This window comes from Ursus americanus, chromosome 3, assembly GCF_024610735.1.
Source record: "Ursus americanus isolate L20-20 chromosome 3, mUrsAme1.1.p, whole genome shotgun sequence".
In the NCBI taxonomy this organism is placed as follows: Eukaryota; Metazoa; Chordata; class Mammalia; order Carnivora; family Ursidae; genus Ursus; species Ursus americanus.
Genome location: NC_142129.1, coordinates 19,247,718 through 19,264,754, shown reverse-complemented (window position 1 = coordinate 19,264,754; position 17,037 = coordinate 19,247,718). Strand labels below are relative to the sequence as shown.

The following is a 17,037-nucleotide window of genomic DNA, read 5'->3' as shown; positions in this document are numbered from 1 at the left end:
CACAGTTCAGCAGAAGCATTTTCCAAAAAGAACCACTTCAAAATTCTTCCCTGCTTCCTCTCTTTTCACCTTAAATGAGCTAATTATTATATTGTATTACTTTTTCACTTCTGGATTTCTTTAAAACACAAGAGCTTGGGTTTGCTCTGTGGCCAAATGTAATCACGCCAGCACAATTACTAGAAATAATTCTAACAGCAGTTGTAGCTTTGGTAGGAACACTAAGAACCTATGCTTCCCTGTTAAAGTGTGCTGTAGGCACTTTGTATTGAGCAAACACTGAAATTTGCTCAGACTCTTAGAAGGAATAAAAGAAGGGAGAAGTAGAAGTATAATCAGGGACAAAAGCAGAAACATAGGGCTGCAGAAGGGATCTTTTTTTTTTCCTTCCACGAGTAGGTAACCAGCTTAAAGAATAATTATTTTTATGAGCTAGATGTTACACTACAAATATTTTCCAATTTCAAGCTCTATGGTGATTTTGTCTAGGGCACTACATAGCTGTTCATCTTCGTCGTCATTCTCCTCAGTGGCTGTTTGCCTAGCTCCTCTCGAGCTGGAGAATCTGAGCTGGAGTATGGGAGCAGGAGGACCTGACTCGGGGGGTTGGGGTCTGTCATTCATCCTGTTGAAGACTACAAGCACTCGCAAATTTTGTGAAGTACACTCCAAAGACACGGCTTCGCTTTCAGCTGTGATGACACCATAATTGATCAAATATGTTCTTTCCAAGAATCATAAATTCTTATTGGAGTTTGAGGAGATGTCATGTTCATTTGTCAACATGTCACTCCAGGGACACAGGTGCAATAAATTTATGGAGGAAGCATCTCGCATTTCTCCTGAGCCACATAAATATGAAGCAGACTTGATTGAAAACGTGTGGCTTTAGATTACTCCTCAGATGGAGAGCAATTAAGATCTCTGTGTGGAAGGCATTTCACTGTGATTCTCAGGTTTCCATGTCGCATAGGCAGGGATCGGGTCTGAGGGGCCATGCGAAGTTTTCGGAGACCTGCAGATGTTGTCTCAGAAGAGAATACTGAGGCATTTCTTCTCTGGCGGAGTGAATAGTGCACATTTTTAGTCGAGTGCATGATTAACTTTGACATTTGAAAATAGAACTTCACATAAAAATAAGCATGGTACTTCTGCATGTTTAATTAAGATGTTTGGTTCCTGTCAAGGCTGAGAGTTTTTTTTTTCCCTATGAAGGGCAATATATTCTCAACTTCTGAAATTTCAGAAACCTGTACTTAACCTTTAATCGTCATTCCATTTACATGGAAATCTGATTAACAACTTTTAAAGTTCATGAGCTCCTGGTAAACGCAACTAAGACCTTTTTGGAGTTTGTTATTAAGAGCTGGCATTTAAAGACGACTAGGTCCTGGCTACTGTTGCTGTCTCCTCCATGGCAGGATGTCTTAAGCAATTAGCAGAGAACATGAGGTACATGAATCGTACTGTATTGCTTCCGAGTTAACACGGTTGGTATTTAAACAGCATGCTGTCTTTTTCTTTTCGATGACTTGCTTTTCTGGTGTGGGCTCGTTACCCAGTGAGAATAGGGCCAAGGATAGTTAGGTGGAGCTGTGGCAGTTTCCATAACCAGGAGGGCGAAGCTCAGCTTCCCCCTCCCTCTGAAGTGCCGAAGTCGTGTTGACAAACATTCACTCTCGAGTGCTAAGGAGTCAGGTTAGCCATCCTCCCGCACTGCATTTTATTACATCCCTCTGCTGGGCGTGGTCATCTTTCTGAGAGTGGAAACGAACAGATGTGGATTTTGCAGAGAGAAATGATTCCAGTATGCAACTTAGTTTCTAAACTTGTTGGCGTCATCTGTTCAGACATTGTGCTTAGATCCTAGGGGCGGAAGGGAGGAGTTAAATCTGATGGAGCAGGCAGGTGTAGTACCGTTTACAAATTGAGATGTGCTCTGATGTATGGAAGATGGGGCCTAAATAATTGAGAGCCAAAAGGATCTTATTGGACCATATGCTGCCAATCTGGCAGGTTTTTTTTCACTTGCTGATAGAATTGGGTTCTCTGGATGGACATAATGCATTTATTAGGTCCTTTATTTGTGCAGAACACTGTGCTTATTATCATTGAGAGGAATGAGAAGAGAAGATTATGATGAACTATCAACAAAGGGAAATCAATAAAATATATTGCATATGCCAGTACTATTAAAGGACTCAAATCTTTACACGTTTCTGTATATGTTTACATGTTTCTGTGTTCATGAGCATATATTGCTTTCAAATAAAAGATCAAAATAAAAGAAATAGTTGAGAAAAAGTAAAGTAGGAAATCCAGTCTAAAAGAATTAAAAGTTAATGCCATAAATATCAATAAAGTAGGTCTCTATTTTTGAACCCTGGACTTTTTATATTTATGGTAAACCAGCAGTGCAGTTAATTTGGTTAACCTTTCAGATTATGGGCTAATCTCAAGTGTACTAGATAAATGAAATCGTTTAATCCCATGTTTTGAATTAACATAGAACACTTTCAGTAGAAATAATGTATAAAAATCACAGATTTTGTTATAGTTGTGGAAATTTTTTCCCTAGAAACAAAACTGATAAAGTAGGATTATTTTTTGTCTAAACAAGCCATCGACAGGTATATGTCATCAGGTTAGTGCCTTGCCTAAGGGATGTCTATGTATTTCATCACCTTCAGTTAGAAGAAGTTTGCTTACATCATAGACAGAATCTTTCTTACAGATGTAGGAGTTGACAAAGTCTAGAAATGAGTGATATTAAGTTCCTTTGATTATGAAGGATTTTAGTTAAGGTATTTCAGTGTGACATGAATTTATGGTAATACAGGGAAATATTAGACAAAGTGCCTTCTCATCAAGTCACATTGGGAGTTTAAGAGACAAATTCAGGAAAAGTTCAGTAAACAACAGTATATGATTAATTACCAAGTCCAGGTTACCATCTGTGGATCCTGCAGGAATGGAAAGGATGACTTAAGATAGGTTGGTCAGGGAAGATTTTGTGTGTTTAATAGGAGCTGAACTGGTCCTTGAAGGAAGGTGAGGGTTTAGGTATTTGGGAAGATCATTTGAGATAAGCATAATATGCACGTATTCACAACAGTGAGTACCTTACTGAATTTACCATATACATAATTCATAAGGAGAGTGTAAGATGTGATTAGATAGCCTGAAACCAGATTCTGAAAAGCCTTAGATGAATTCAGTGAGATCTTTGTGGATTCCATAAAGAAGGAACCATTTTATTTGTCTTTGTGTCCTCAAGCTTTGTATATTCAGTTTCTCCAAGCCCCATTATCCTCCACTCTTCAGAATATTCCCCTCAAATCCTAATAAGATACTTAACACCATTTCTGGTACTCAGTAGGTACAAAATAAATGTTAATGGAACCCTGAATCTGCACTTGTTAAATCCTAAAGATTCTATTTTGAATGAACTATAAGCAAACATTGTTTCTTATAGGTGTGTCAATGTTCACAGATTACAGATAACCAATATGAAGGAGTCTGGAGTAACTGAACTGCTAATTGAAAATTCTGGGTCGGAGCCACTTAATTGAATAAACTGTCTCCAGAGAGCAATTTGGGTTTTTTCCAAGATGCATTAACTCTTTCAGGTCATTAGGGTAGCACTTACCTCATTGGAGCGGAAATTTAATAAATGGTATTCCTGTGATGTGAGTAGATTAACGTACCTCAGAAAGCCTTAAGTTTCATCATGGGGGCTGTAGTTCTCCTCCAAGGAGCTCATCTGCAAATGTAAAGCATCAATACATAGCTGCCCTTTAGAGCATCTTACTTTGAATTTAGGTGACCTACTAGAGAGCACCTACTTCGTTCAAGACACTCTGCTAGATGTTAACAGAGATGCAAAGGGAAGGCATGGCCTGAACTAAGAGGCAGGAGAAAAGGGGGATAACTGTAAGATAAATCCTTGAGCGACACAAATGGCTGCATGGGTTTTAATGAGAGTGATATCCTAGTTAACAGTTAAGATAGGTGGTAACCTCTCAGAAGGCAGAGACCTATGACATGTCCACACAGCATGCCTCCTCATGTTTTTTTTCTCGGTATATATAAATGTGTGTCAATATGAATAAATATCTGTGTGCGTGCGTATATACATATATACACATATGTACACATGTAATGGTAAAATATGAGCTAGATCATCAGAAGCGTTTACAGTTTGCACATGTTTCCCTCTGTGGAATGATCAGTGTCTAGTGTTGATCGAAAATGAGTATGGTAAGTATATGAAAACCAGAAAAAGAGCCAGTATCTTTTGGAGATAAGCTCACTGGTTGTCTGATAGTCTCAATTTGGATGTCAGCTTACTCCTGGGATATTGACCTCAAGGTAGAAAAGAGGGTAAGGAAGGTCTGTCCTACCCACCAGCAGGGGTCACACATTTACATCTAACGTGAAGATAGAGGCAGCTACCTGTCATCTTAAGATTAAGGGTAAGTGACATTAAAAGACCACTACAAAAAGAACTTTTAAAGAAGAGGATGAGATTACACCTCCATGAGAAGATAAAACTTCAAAGCTGTTTACCTACCTCTGCTTCCTCATACCTGGGGTTGACATATCTCTTCTGGGCATATCTGAATGGAGCACCTGTAGTTCATTAAAATCAATTAAGTTAAAAAAATAATAAAATCAATCAAGTTATACTTAGATTCACTTTCTTGATCCATTCTCCCATGCTTGATAGATGGAAAAGGTAGTAATAAGTAGGGGTTAAAAAAAAAAAAGGATAAACTCAGACATGACAAGAAAACCTTGGGACTTACATAAGGAACAGGACAAAATCTAGTTTAACCAAATAATAACTGTGTAAAAACAATTAATGGGAACCTGGGCTACAGAGGTCAGTTGGGGGCTGTGGAAGGTGCTGAGTAATAGTGAGGAGATGGGGTTTATTTTGCCGCGAAGGGGGAAGCCATTGAAGGATTTGAGAAGAATGAGGACATTGGGTTCTGCATTAGCTGTGGGATAGATGGTCGTGAGGTGTTTGGGGCGGAATGACCAATTGCGAGGCTACTGTAATACTTGATGAAAAAGATAATGAGGACCAAATCTAACAGGATGAGTGTAGGGATGAAAATATTTAGAAGAGGAAATGGACATGAGATGCATAGTGTAAAATCTGTAGGACTTGGCAGGTGATTTGGGCAACCAGACTGAGAAGAGTCAGAGCTAATTGTAGGTTTTCATCCCTGGGAGATCAGTAAAGTGATAATGGTATTAACAACAAGGGAGCTAAGGGGAACTAACCTTCTTCCCTCCTTCCCTCCTTTTCAAGAATGGTGGTGATAAAGAGTGTCTTTGGTCAGGCTTCTTGTTAACCCCATGCCTTGGCACTCTGTTCATGTCTGGTGTGCTGTTTTCATCTCCTTACTGTAATAAGGTGTGGAAACCAGACAGAAGCTCTTGCAAGTGATGGCAGTGCATCTGTAGAACTTGGGAGAAAGTGTGCTGGTAGAGGGAGATTTGGGAATCATCTAAAATGTAGAAGTAACTAAAATGGAAGAGAACAAGAATAAGAGGAAGGATATTCAGCATTCAGAACAGTTGGATTGGACAACATGGTAGTCAGACTCACTGAAATGAGAGAAAGTGTTCCAGAAGTTTAGAGAATGAGTATTAGTAGAAACCTAGACTTAGCCTTTGAGGTTTTATTATAGAGAGAAGGGGAGGAGGAAAGAAGAAAGAGAAGAGTGATAGCAGTGGGAAGATGATGAGGATGTAGAGATAATTTTGTTTATTTAATGATGCTGATAAAGTGTTTGCTGTGCTCCAGGCGATATTCTAAGGGATTGATAGCATTAACTCATTGAATCCTGATGATAGTTCCTTGGGGCAGGTGATGATATTATTCCTTCTGTTTTACCATTGAGAAAACCAAAGTTCTAAGGCACAGGGAGATAGATAATGTCTTAGTTACATGGCTCTTGGGATGCGTTAAAAAAAAAAAAACCACAGCAGATCTTCTGAGCCTCATCCCCAGAGATAATAACAGTCTTATAATAATAATAATAATAATAATAATAATAATAATAATAATATAAGCATTTTATGTATTTTTTCTTTCATTCTCATATTAATTCTCGGGAGTAGATTCTGTTATCCTTATTTCACAGATGAGGGAAACAAGGCTTAGCGAGATGAAGCAAGCTGTGAAGGTTGTATAACCAGTGAGTTGTAGAGCCCACTTCAAGCACACATTTCCTGCATTTCCATATCACCTCTCATTTTGCATTTCTAAGGTGGGGCACATTAATCTTTATTTTAAAATTGTTCTCGAGGTGATTTTAATGTACAGACCAGTCTTTCCCAAATTTGAGCCTAAGCTGAGAAGGAAAAGGTTATGTATTAGTTGGGAGGAGATAGAATATTATGGTCAGAGAGGGGGATTCAGAGTTGGAGACTGTGGAGATGGAGTATTTCCGAAGGAGCAAGAATGTTAAATAGAGGAGACATCTTTGAAAGCGAGGAGACTGAGAAAGGCCCTGTAATGAGAAAAGGGATCATTAACATAGTGTGATGAAACATCTTAGTCTTTGTACAGACTAAAGCTGAACCAGTAGCTGAAGTTTTACTTTGTAATAGTGTAAGAAAATCATGGAACTTTGTAGTCAAGTTTGAGAAAAAGGGAGTAAGTGATAGAAATAGGTAGGATGCACTTTAAAATATGTTTAAATGAAATGGGCAGAGAATATACTGAATTAAAAATGTGCGTTGGGGCATTGAGACCACTTCTGTGTCCTACCGTGGCATGGTTTCTTTTGTCTTCTGTTTTCTCTGAGTGAATTAAAAATAACCATCAGGGGCGCCTGGGTAGCGCAGTCGTTAAGCGTCTGCCTTTGGCTCAGGGCGTGATCCCGGCGTTTGGGGATCGAGTCCCACATCTGGTTCCTCCGCTGGGAGCCTGCTTCTTCCTCTCCGACTCCCTCTGCTGTGTTCCCTCTCTCGCTGGCTGTCTCTCTGTCACATAAATAAAATCTTTAAAAAAAAAAACCATCAAAATATTATAGGGTCCAAACTATATGGAGGAAAAACTGACAAAATTGAAAGAAGTGGAGAATTCAGTGGTTAAAGTTAGAGATTTCAATGCTTTTTTCCAATAACTAATAGAACAGCTAGACAGAAAACATAAGGCTTGAACAATAAGCATCTTGAGTGAAACTGATGGATAAGGTACACTCTACCCCACACCATCAGAACAGAGACGATTGCACAGTGACATGTTCGATCACACACTGAATCATGGAATGAGTATGTTCTCTAGCCACAACAAAATTGAACAACAGGAGGGAAATTATAATCTCAAATATTTAGAAGTAAAACAACTAACTTCTAAATACACCATGGACAAAAGGAAAAAGACCTAAAATCAATCATATCCCTTTGTACCCTAAGAGCTTAAAAAAAAAAAAAAAAAAAAAAAAGGTTAAAAAGAACCCAAAACAAGCAGAGGTAGGAAATGATAAAGACTAAAGTGAAAATCAATGAAGTAAAAATCAGAGGGACAATTGAAAAAAATCAGAGGGACAAATGAAACCGAAAGCGGATTCTTTGAAAAGATCAAAACTGATAAATCTTTAGCTAGACTGATCAATTAAAAAGATACCAAAATCAGGAATGAAAGAAGAGACATTACCACACACCTTAAAGAGATTTAAAAAGCCTATACAGGAATATTATGAACAACTTTATGCCAACCAATTAGGCAACTTAAATGGAGAAATCGTAGAAAGGCACAATATACCAAAACTGATTCAAGAAGTAGAAAATCTGAATTGTCCTCTAACAAATTAGTAATTACAAATTTTCCTAAAAATAAACAGAAACACCTATAGGTACAGAGAACAAGCTGATGGTTGCCAGAAAGGCGGGGGTGCTGGGGGGCTGGCAAACAGGGTTGCCGGAGGGGAGGGAGCTGGGGTGTGGGAGATAAAAGAAAAACCAGTTTCCTACAGATACAGAAGCCACACCGATGTGCCGTCAAACATTTAAAGAAGAAATAATACCAATCCTTTGCAAACTCATTTAGAAACTAGAGATATGAAAGAACATTTTCTAGTATATCCTGTAAGGCTGTATCAGCCTGATATAAAGGGAAAGATATCACTGGAGAGTATGAAGCAATATCCCTCATGAACATAGATGCAAAATTCTAGAACAAAATACTAGCAGATTGGATCTATCAATATAAAACTGTATTATACACCATGATTAAGTGGGATTTATTAAAAAAAATCAGTGTTAATACACAATTATTAATGGAATAAAGGACCAAACCCACTTAATCATCTCAATAGATACAGGAAAGCACTTGACATCCAATGATGATTAAAAAACAAAAACCTTTAGCAAACAAGGACTGGAAAGGAACTATCTCAACCTGATGAAAGGTTCTATGGAAAAGCTGTAGCTAACATCATAAGGGAAATTTTGAGGTATCACAAGTGTTCTAGAATGATTGTGATGATGGTTACACTGTATACATTTACTTAAAAATCAGTAAACCCACTACAATGGGTGAATTTCATGGTAAATATATTATACCGCAACAAAGCTGTTTTAGAAAATAGTATGGGATAAAAATCACATTACAAATATTCCAGGGCATACATATGTCCTTCAAAGTGTCCTTCAGAGACCGTATAGAAATACACTTAATAGTCCTAATGCAAGTTAATTAATGTATAAATCATGGACATTCCATCAACATTATTTCCCCTTTCACAATTGTGCATTTGAGGGTACACATGAATATGAATATTCATATGCTTCACAAGGGAGTATATTTCAAACTAAATTTATTGTCTCTATGAACCCGACTCTTCCTGCATTCCTGGTTATTGTTCATGAAACTGCAGGATTTTCCTTTCTCAGATGAGCAGTCTTTTGGTTATTCTTTGGTTATTCTCTTGGTATTTCTCCCCCTCTTTCCTTTGCAGAATAACTGGCTAAATTTTGTTCATTTTTTCCCCTGTGCATTGACTCTCAGAGGTATCCCTAATTGTACAATCTCATTCCCACTACTTTAGTTAACCTCTTTTTCTTTTAAAGTTTTATTTATTTATTTACTTATTTTTAGAGAGTGTGTGCACAGGGAGGGTCAGAGGGAGAGGAAGAGAGAAACTTTAGCAGACTCTTTGCTGAACTCAGAGCCGGGACCCCTGACTTTGATCTCAAGACCCTGAGGTCATGACCTGAGCCAAAAGAAAAGTCGGACATTTCACTGACTGTGCCACCCAGGGGCCCTTCTCTTTTTCTTTTTGCTTTTCTTTTCTTTCTTTCTTTCTTTTTTTTTTTTTTTTAACTATTTTGGTAGGTTTTCTCTTCATGTGTTAAGTGCTTCCTTAATCATTATTTCCTTAATCATTCATTTGCCCCAAAGCCCATTCCTTTCTAATCTATTATTTCTATGCTGCTAGATTAATGTACTTAAAGTATTTTTTTTTTTTAAAGATTTTGTTTGTTTATTTGATAGAGATAGCGAGAGCCAGCGAGAGAGGGAACACAAGCAGGGGGAGTGGGAGAGGAAGAAGCAGGCTCCCAGCGAAGAGCCTGATGCGGGACTGCATCCCAGAACGCCAGGATCATGCCCTGAGCTGAAGGCAGACGTTTAACGACTGAGCCACCCAGGCACCCCTGTACTTAAAGTATTTTTATCACCATTTTACTGACCTATTCACAACCCTTTATTGCCGTCTAATTTTATATTGGCTTCAATACCTGAGCCTGGTGTTAAAAAGGTCCTGAGAAGTTTGTCCATTTACCACCTTTCCAGGTCTACCTCTCACTCTTCATTTTGCTCTTACCTGAACTATTTGCTCTTCACTAAAGGTACTCTGAATTTCCCCAGCACCATTTCTTGATTTGTTCTGTTCCTTCCACTATTTTGGTTTTTGACTTTTATACGTTTTAAGATTTTATTTATGTCTTACGTGTGCCATGATCTTGAAACCTTGTTTCACTGTTCCAATTAGGAGTAGTTTTGTCCTTTGGTAATAAGCACTCATAGCAATTTCTTTGTCCTGATGCTTACTGCTTTTCCTCGTATTATAGTTATTCATGTGTGTGTCTATCAAGAGATAAGCATATGAGGGGAAGGACTGATTGATTGATTTGGCTTTTAACTCTTTTAAAAATTTTAACACTTAAAAAATTTTACATGTATAGTAAAATTCATTTGTTTTGATATTAAGGAAGGATTTATTTTTGAGTCTTGTTTTTATATCCAGCACAATACTTTGCATATTTTAGATATTAAATATGTTTAATTAAAAAAATGAAAACTCTTCTTTGGAAGATATTAGCTGGGTTTTCTTTGTTAAGAACACATCTGTTGGGGTAGTCAGGGAGGTAAACATAGTCTAGGTTTTTCCTAATCAGGTATTTGGTACAGGACCAGAAAACACATGTGTGCTCGTTGAATTTTTTGGTTTGTTTTACTTTAAACACTAAGGAACTATTCACAAGATCATACTAATAGTGGTTTTAATTACACAATTACTGTTGATAATGAGTATAATTAAGCAGGCAGCCATTCCATTTTCAAAACGACTGTTTATTTTTCTTTTAGTTTCCTTACTGCAGAATATTTTAGTCCTTATACAATGGGGAAATGAAAGTGCTATATTGAAAAACTAGATTTTTCTGTTGTGGGGTTTTTTGTTTTTTTTGTTTTTGGTCATTAACATTTCATTCACTAGCAACATACGTGGGGGTAATCTGATGGTTTTTGATAATTTTAAATGGTCCTAATTTTTAAAATACTGTTTCAGTTTCTGTTTTAATATTTTTTGGAATCAAGGTAACGGTTTGAGGGGCATATTATACTGATTTTGCTCCTCCCCTTCTTTGAATTTCTCTTCTCAAATTCTGGACATCCTGGTGTCCCTGGATCTAGCCTTGTCTCCTCCATCCACTGAGACTATAGTTTCTGCTTGGGTTCTACCCTTGCCCCATGGAAAGTAGGAAGTTCCCTCTAGGAAGAAGCCAGAGGACCTCAACTTGTGTGCTTTCAGGGATCATAGCTACCAGTTTCTGCCTAATTTGGTTTCTCTCCATGGCCTTCAAATTATTTTTTTTCTGGTCTGAGTTTTTTTAGCTTTTATAATTATTATAAGTATAAGGGTTAGTCCAGTGGAAGCTACTTTGCTGTGCCTGTAACAAAAACTCCTGGACATCTGCGTTTGAAAAGTAAAATATTGAAAAGTATAGTATTTAATATAGGCACATCGAAGATATCGCTCAAGAGAAGTAGAGTCTTAGTTCATGTTGTGAGCTCATGGTGATTTCTTTCCACCTTATTATTGCTCCTGTCATAAGTCATCTAATTTTGAGATGCATAATGTGGGACAAGTATAGTATGGCTTTGCTGTAAAATCATGGAACATTTGAAGTTAGTAGTGAGGAGAATTGGTTTCTTAGTGCACAGATTGGAATCTGTATAATCTCCTCTTATTATGAGATACCAGTGTTGTGTAAAAAATAGTATTTGTGATATGTCATTAGATATATGTTAGTGTATATTCATTTATCCATAAGTATCTTAGTGAAGAAACAAAGACCCATTCAAGCTATCATAAGAAAAAAAAATAGGGAAAATGTATTAAAGGCCAAAAGGATATATTGTGGAACCAAAGAGTAGAAGATTTAAGACATTTTTAGCACCTGGATTTGAGACCTGTAAATTATGGAAAACTTAGGTTGCAACCTTTAATTCTCTCTCCTGTGGGTCTCCTGTTTCTCTCTGTCTGGTCATCTAGTTCATTCCTTTATTCTCTCTCTGCAAATTGGTTTTTCATCCACACAGTGCGAGAAGGTTGCCCTAAAGAATTTACATCTCTTCATCTCCATTGACCATCAGACTGTATCCCACTAACACATTCCTGGGAAAGAGAACCTGATGGCCTAATTGGGGGTTTGGCTGTCTCCCCAGTGGAGTAGACTCTGGCTGACAGAGTGGAATCTCCAGGGTTACAAGCATGGTGACCAGAGTCCAGTGTGTAGTTGGGGAACACTTTTTAGATGAAGTGAGGATTTTCTAAGCTGGGAAGCTACTGAAAGGGATTTACAATATTAAGTACCTGGAAGGATCTGGATGTTTCTACCTGGATTAATGTAGAAGCTGAAGACAGGAGATGTGTTCACTGTAAGCTGGTAAATTCCATATTTATTTTTAGGAAATGCCGGGTGTATGACGTAAGCAGCCACAAGCAATATTTTAAATAATGAAGGTTGAATGGTAAATGAGGGATTCATTTAGAATGATGCTACCATGCTAAGCACGTTCTAAATCTCAAAATCTTGGCCCTGCTTTATACATCGTGAGATTTCTGACTGTCATCTTAGCAACTGCTAATCAAATATTACAGCAGAAGAGATAGATGCCTGATTACCCCAGTTTGTATGTTCTTTAAAGCATCATACTTCTTGGCTTCTACCGCAGAACCATCCAACATACTAGGTACTCAAAAGATATAGTGAATCATAATATCACTGGGATATATAGATATTCTGGTGCTTTCCAACCATGTTTTCATAATTCTTGTCTTTGGTTTTACAAAATAATACCTTTGAACTTAGATTAAAACACCCATAAACTTTGACTTTTATTACAGGAATTCCCTGTCTTAAGAGAAAAGATATGAAGGAATTTAGAGTCAGCAAGAACATGGGATAATCTTCTGTAGGTTTTCTATGTGTAAGATGTGTTTGTTATCATATATAATGTCCCCTTACCCCAGAGTTCCAGTCTTGGGTGATTTTCCCCAGGCAAAAGACAATGTGTGTGGCTTATTTCCTTTCATAAAAATGGAAATTTGAACTCATAGGTAATGGTTTAGGATGTTTATGTACAATTTGGAAGATGCAGTACGTTATCCACAATGATGTGGAATCGCCAAGAAATTACATGGTTATGTTTTAATAACAGGTGTCTGATGTTTGTGTCAAGATTTGTTAGTAGAAGATTTCACCTAATTCAGATGAATTTCAAGCATCTTAGAAAAAGGAGCTTTTTTGTTCTTCGAGATATTTAAAAAGCACATTTTACAATTTGGTGTCAAAATAAAACTTTGCCTGTTTTAATGCAGTATTTTCCAGCTGGTGGTAAATGGTATTAGGAAAAAGAGGCAAATACAGTGAAGGAAACAAACATGGCAAAGCCTATGATTAAACTCATAGCTATTCCATTTTAATTTTACTTGTATTATAGATTTTTGTGCTGAGGAGTCATTTACAGGGTTCATTCTGTTTTAGAGACTATTTCTAACGTGTATTAAAAACGTATGCATCGAGGCTTCTTACCACATTTTGTAAAATTCAGTGATTCACTGTATATATATTTGATTTTCTGGTATGTTTCATGGCTCTGTGATGGAAGTAAAGAACTATAAAAATTGGGGTAGTTAGGTGTCTTTTCCTTAAGTGAGAAGTCATCATATCAGGCAATTTTTGATGAACACTTGTTTAACGATGTGTCAAATGGTTACTGTAGTGCTCAGAAAAGGGGACAGCTGGCCTAGAGTGTCTTGGGAAGGAGTCATTGGAGAGAAAACATTGGAACTCTTTTTGGGATGGGTTTGTTAGGGTATCGAGGAAGGAGGGTAATCTAGGTCAGGCCTTCCAAAAATGAGAGGGCTCAGGCATGCATGTTCAGGGAAGAGGTAAGTAGTTGATTCTGATCGAGTGCTGGGTTCATGCTGAGGAGCCTAACATATGCTCTGGAATAGATACTGAGGTCAGGGGGCGCCTGGGTGGCTCACAGGGGCGCCTGGGTGGCTCAGTCATTAAGCGTCTGCCTTCGGCCCAGGGCATGATACCAGGGTCCTGGGATCGAGCCCCGCATCGGGCTCCTCTGCTGGGAGCCTGCTTCTTCCTTTCCCACTCCCCCTACTGGTTCCCCCTCTTCTCTGGCTGTCTCTCTCTCTGTCAAATAAATAAATAAAATAAATAAAAAAAAAGATACTGAGGTCAGATTGATTCAGATGACAAAATAGCCTTAAGATGACATTGGCCACAGTGTTTTAGGAAAACCACTCTGTCCGTGGTGTATGGGAGGGACTAGAAGAAGAAGAGACAAGAGGCAGATAGTGAGAGAAACTGCATGTGTTGAGCTAAGTTGGTGGCTGTCAGACAAATGTGTAGGGACAAACTAGTAGAGAGTTGAGAAAGAGTGACTGATGCTGGGGCTGCTATCTCCTGAGTGGATACAGAGGTGAGGGAAGGTAGCTAAAGACCATTCTGAAGTTTTATTTTATTTATTTATTTTTTTAAAGATTTTATTTATTTATTTGACAGAGATAGGCAGCCAGTGAGAGAGGGAACACAAGCAGGGGTAGTGGGAGAGGAAGAAGCAGGCTCATAGCGAAGGAGCCTGATGTGGGGCTCGATCCCATAACGCCGGGATCACGCCCTGAGCCGAAGACAGATGCCTAACTGCTGTGCCACCCAGGCGCCCCCTGAAGTTTTAAACCTGGAAGCCGGTAAGAGTAAGAAACCACTCACAGAAAGAAGACAGAAGGAATTACCCATTTTATGGGAAAAGGATTTAGGTCTCAGAATTTAGGGTTGATTTTATCAGAGAAATGTGTGAGTATATCAAGTGTGCAGTCACATAGGTGGGACTGGAGTGTGGGAGAGAAATCGGGACTAAACTACATCATGGTAACAGAAATACATGTGAAGGCTGCTTTGTAAGTTTGGAACCTAAGGACAAATGGGAAAGAAGATTATAGAGAGTATGGACCAAAGCAAGATTTTGGTTAAGAAGGTAGAAATAGTACATGTTTGTCAAAAGAAGGGGAGAAGCCAGTGTATAAGAATAGATAACAAAGTGAGAGGTGATATTTAAGAGGACTTTCCTGACTTGGAGAAAAAGAATAGTGATACTTTAAGGATGCTCGTCAGGTAGGCCCTGATCAGTCAGTATTTTACTGTACAAGGCCAACCACTGAATTCTAGGATAAGAAGTACCTCAGAAGAATTACTGGTTTAATGTATCTTCACGACTTTGGTAGAAACATATTACTATCGTATTGATTGGTGTTAAAACCAACACTTGAGTGAAACACATCCTTTGTAGACATCTTTCTGCGTCTTTCAATTTGAAATTCATTCTGGTTTGCTAGCCTTCTCTTGACCACAAAGTCCCACAAACTTGATTAGCATCATCAGTAGATCTACCAAGTCATTGAGTGCCAAACGTACAAAGTCATCAAGTCCCTCAGTTGAGTTGTTACTAAAGTCGAGACCCAATTTAATATTCTCCTTGACTCTTGGGCAGTTTGGATGATGTATTAGCAGAGATAGTATTTGTCAATATATTACTTTATCCCTGTGCTGAATAATATTCCGATAGCCTCGTAAACATACAAAAAAGCCCCACTGACCAATCTGTTAATATATTTTATAGCTTCCCAGTGAAATCTCCTTTGTACAGAAAACTAAATAAGTCTATCTACTGCCACCCATAGCCATTCTCATGGGGAGTTTTTATGCTTTCAGTAAGAGTAGAGTGTCAGGATGAGCCAGGCTCCAGGGTTGAAATCCTGGTCAGTTGTTCTGTAATTATAAGACTTTAGGCTAGTTTCATTTTTTTTTTTTTTCCCTTAAGACCACATACATAGGTTCACAGCAAAATCGAGGGGAAGGTACAGAGATTTCCCATGAATCCCTGTACCCACACATGCATATAGGCTAGTTTCTTAAACCTTTAAATCTATTTCTTCATACCTAAAATCTAGATAGTAACTCTAGCTTCATAAATTGGATGATTATGTTAAGATCATTTTCGAAACATGTCTGATATTTGATAAATATTTAGTAATGCATATGTGCTCATAACAGACATAATTGGCTTTAAAACTTGGGGCAACATCATGCTCACAGAGTGCTTCATATAAATGCTTTTTGATGATAATATGGTCCTAAAATCTTTATTGACTGAATAAAAGCAAATGAGTTAATATACACCTGCAGACAGGAAGGAATAGTTACTGGGATCTGAGTCTCTGCAAAGCTTTTATTTCATTCTTGGGTAGAATTGCTTGCTTACTTGTACTATAACACTTGGTTATCTTAAAATTTTAAATGTGGCAAGTGATTACAGAAATGAGTTGATATGCTTTAATCCCAGGTTGGATATTTTTAGGAACCATGGTGATTTCTCTTCCAGATCTGCTACTTTCTTTCACAACAGTGGGAACTTTTTAAAGCACTTGTATTAGAAATACAAAGCTGGGGTGCCTGGGTAGCTCAGGTGGTTTAGTGCCTGACTCTTGATTTTGGCTTAGGTCATGATCTTAGGGTTATGAGATCAAGCCCTGTGTCAGGCTCCAAGCTCAGCCTGCTTGAGATTCTCTCCCTCCCCCTCCACCTCCTCCCACCCCTGTTTGCACACATGTGTGCATGCTCTCTCTCTCTCTAAAATAAGTAAATAAATAAAATCTTTAAAAAAAATGCAACAGTTGATTCTAGCCCAAGTCCCACCCTCTGAGGCTGTAAAGTGGGTTGATTTTGTAAGCATTATCCATTGGCAATAGTGCTTTAAAAAGCTGTTGGTTTTCAAGCTGTTGGTTTTCTTGCTTTGAAGCTGTCAAGATGAGCAGTGGGCCTAGAAATCATTTGTAGGTTAGCACCTCTTAGCCTGCAATGGCTCTTAACAGGTTTGTTGCAGTTGCTTAATCCCCTTTGCTATAGAGTGAGGGGTGTGGCATGGTCACCAGAATGAGTCCCCCAGGGTTCATTCTGCAATCCCTAAACCACTTCCTTATCTGTAATCTGAGAATTCATTTGATCAAATGTTGTGCTTTAAATAAGATAATGCATCTAAATTAGCCCCTTGCCTACAGCATGGTAATCCCTCAGTAAATATTATGGCATTGCTGCTGACGTTGTTGTAATTGGCAGTTATGAGGATTAGAAATGTTGATTAACTCACTTGGCACAGTACCTGGCACATAGCAGACCCTCAGTAAAAATGTTCCCCTTTACCTTCAC

The 17,037-nt window shown here is 38.1% G+C and overlaps 1 protein-coding gene across 1 annotated transcript in view; it reads left to right on the top strand.

The window, feature by feature from the left end:
- The window catches only part of EXOC4 (exocyst complex component 4), a 717,712-nt gene that overhangs the window by 180,494 nt on the left and 520,181 nt on the right, over window positions 1–17,037 (top strand). The window lies entirely within an intron of this gene.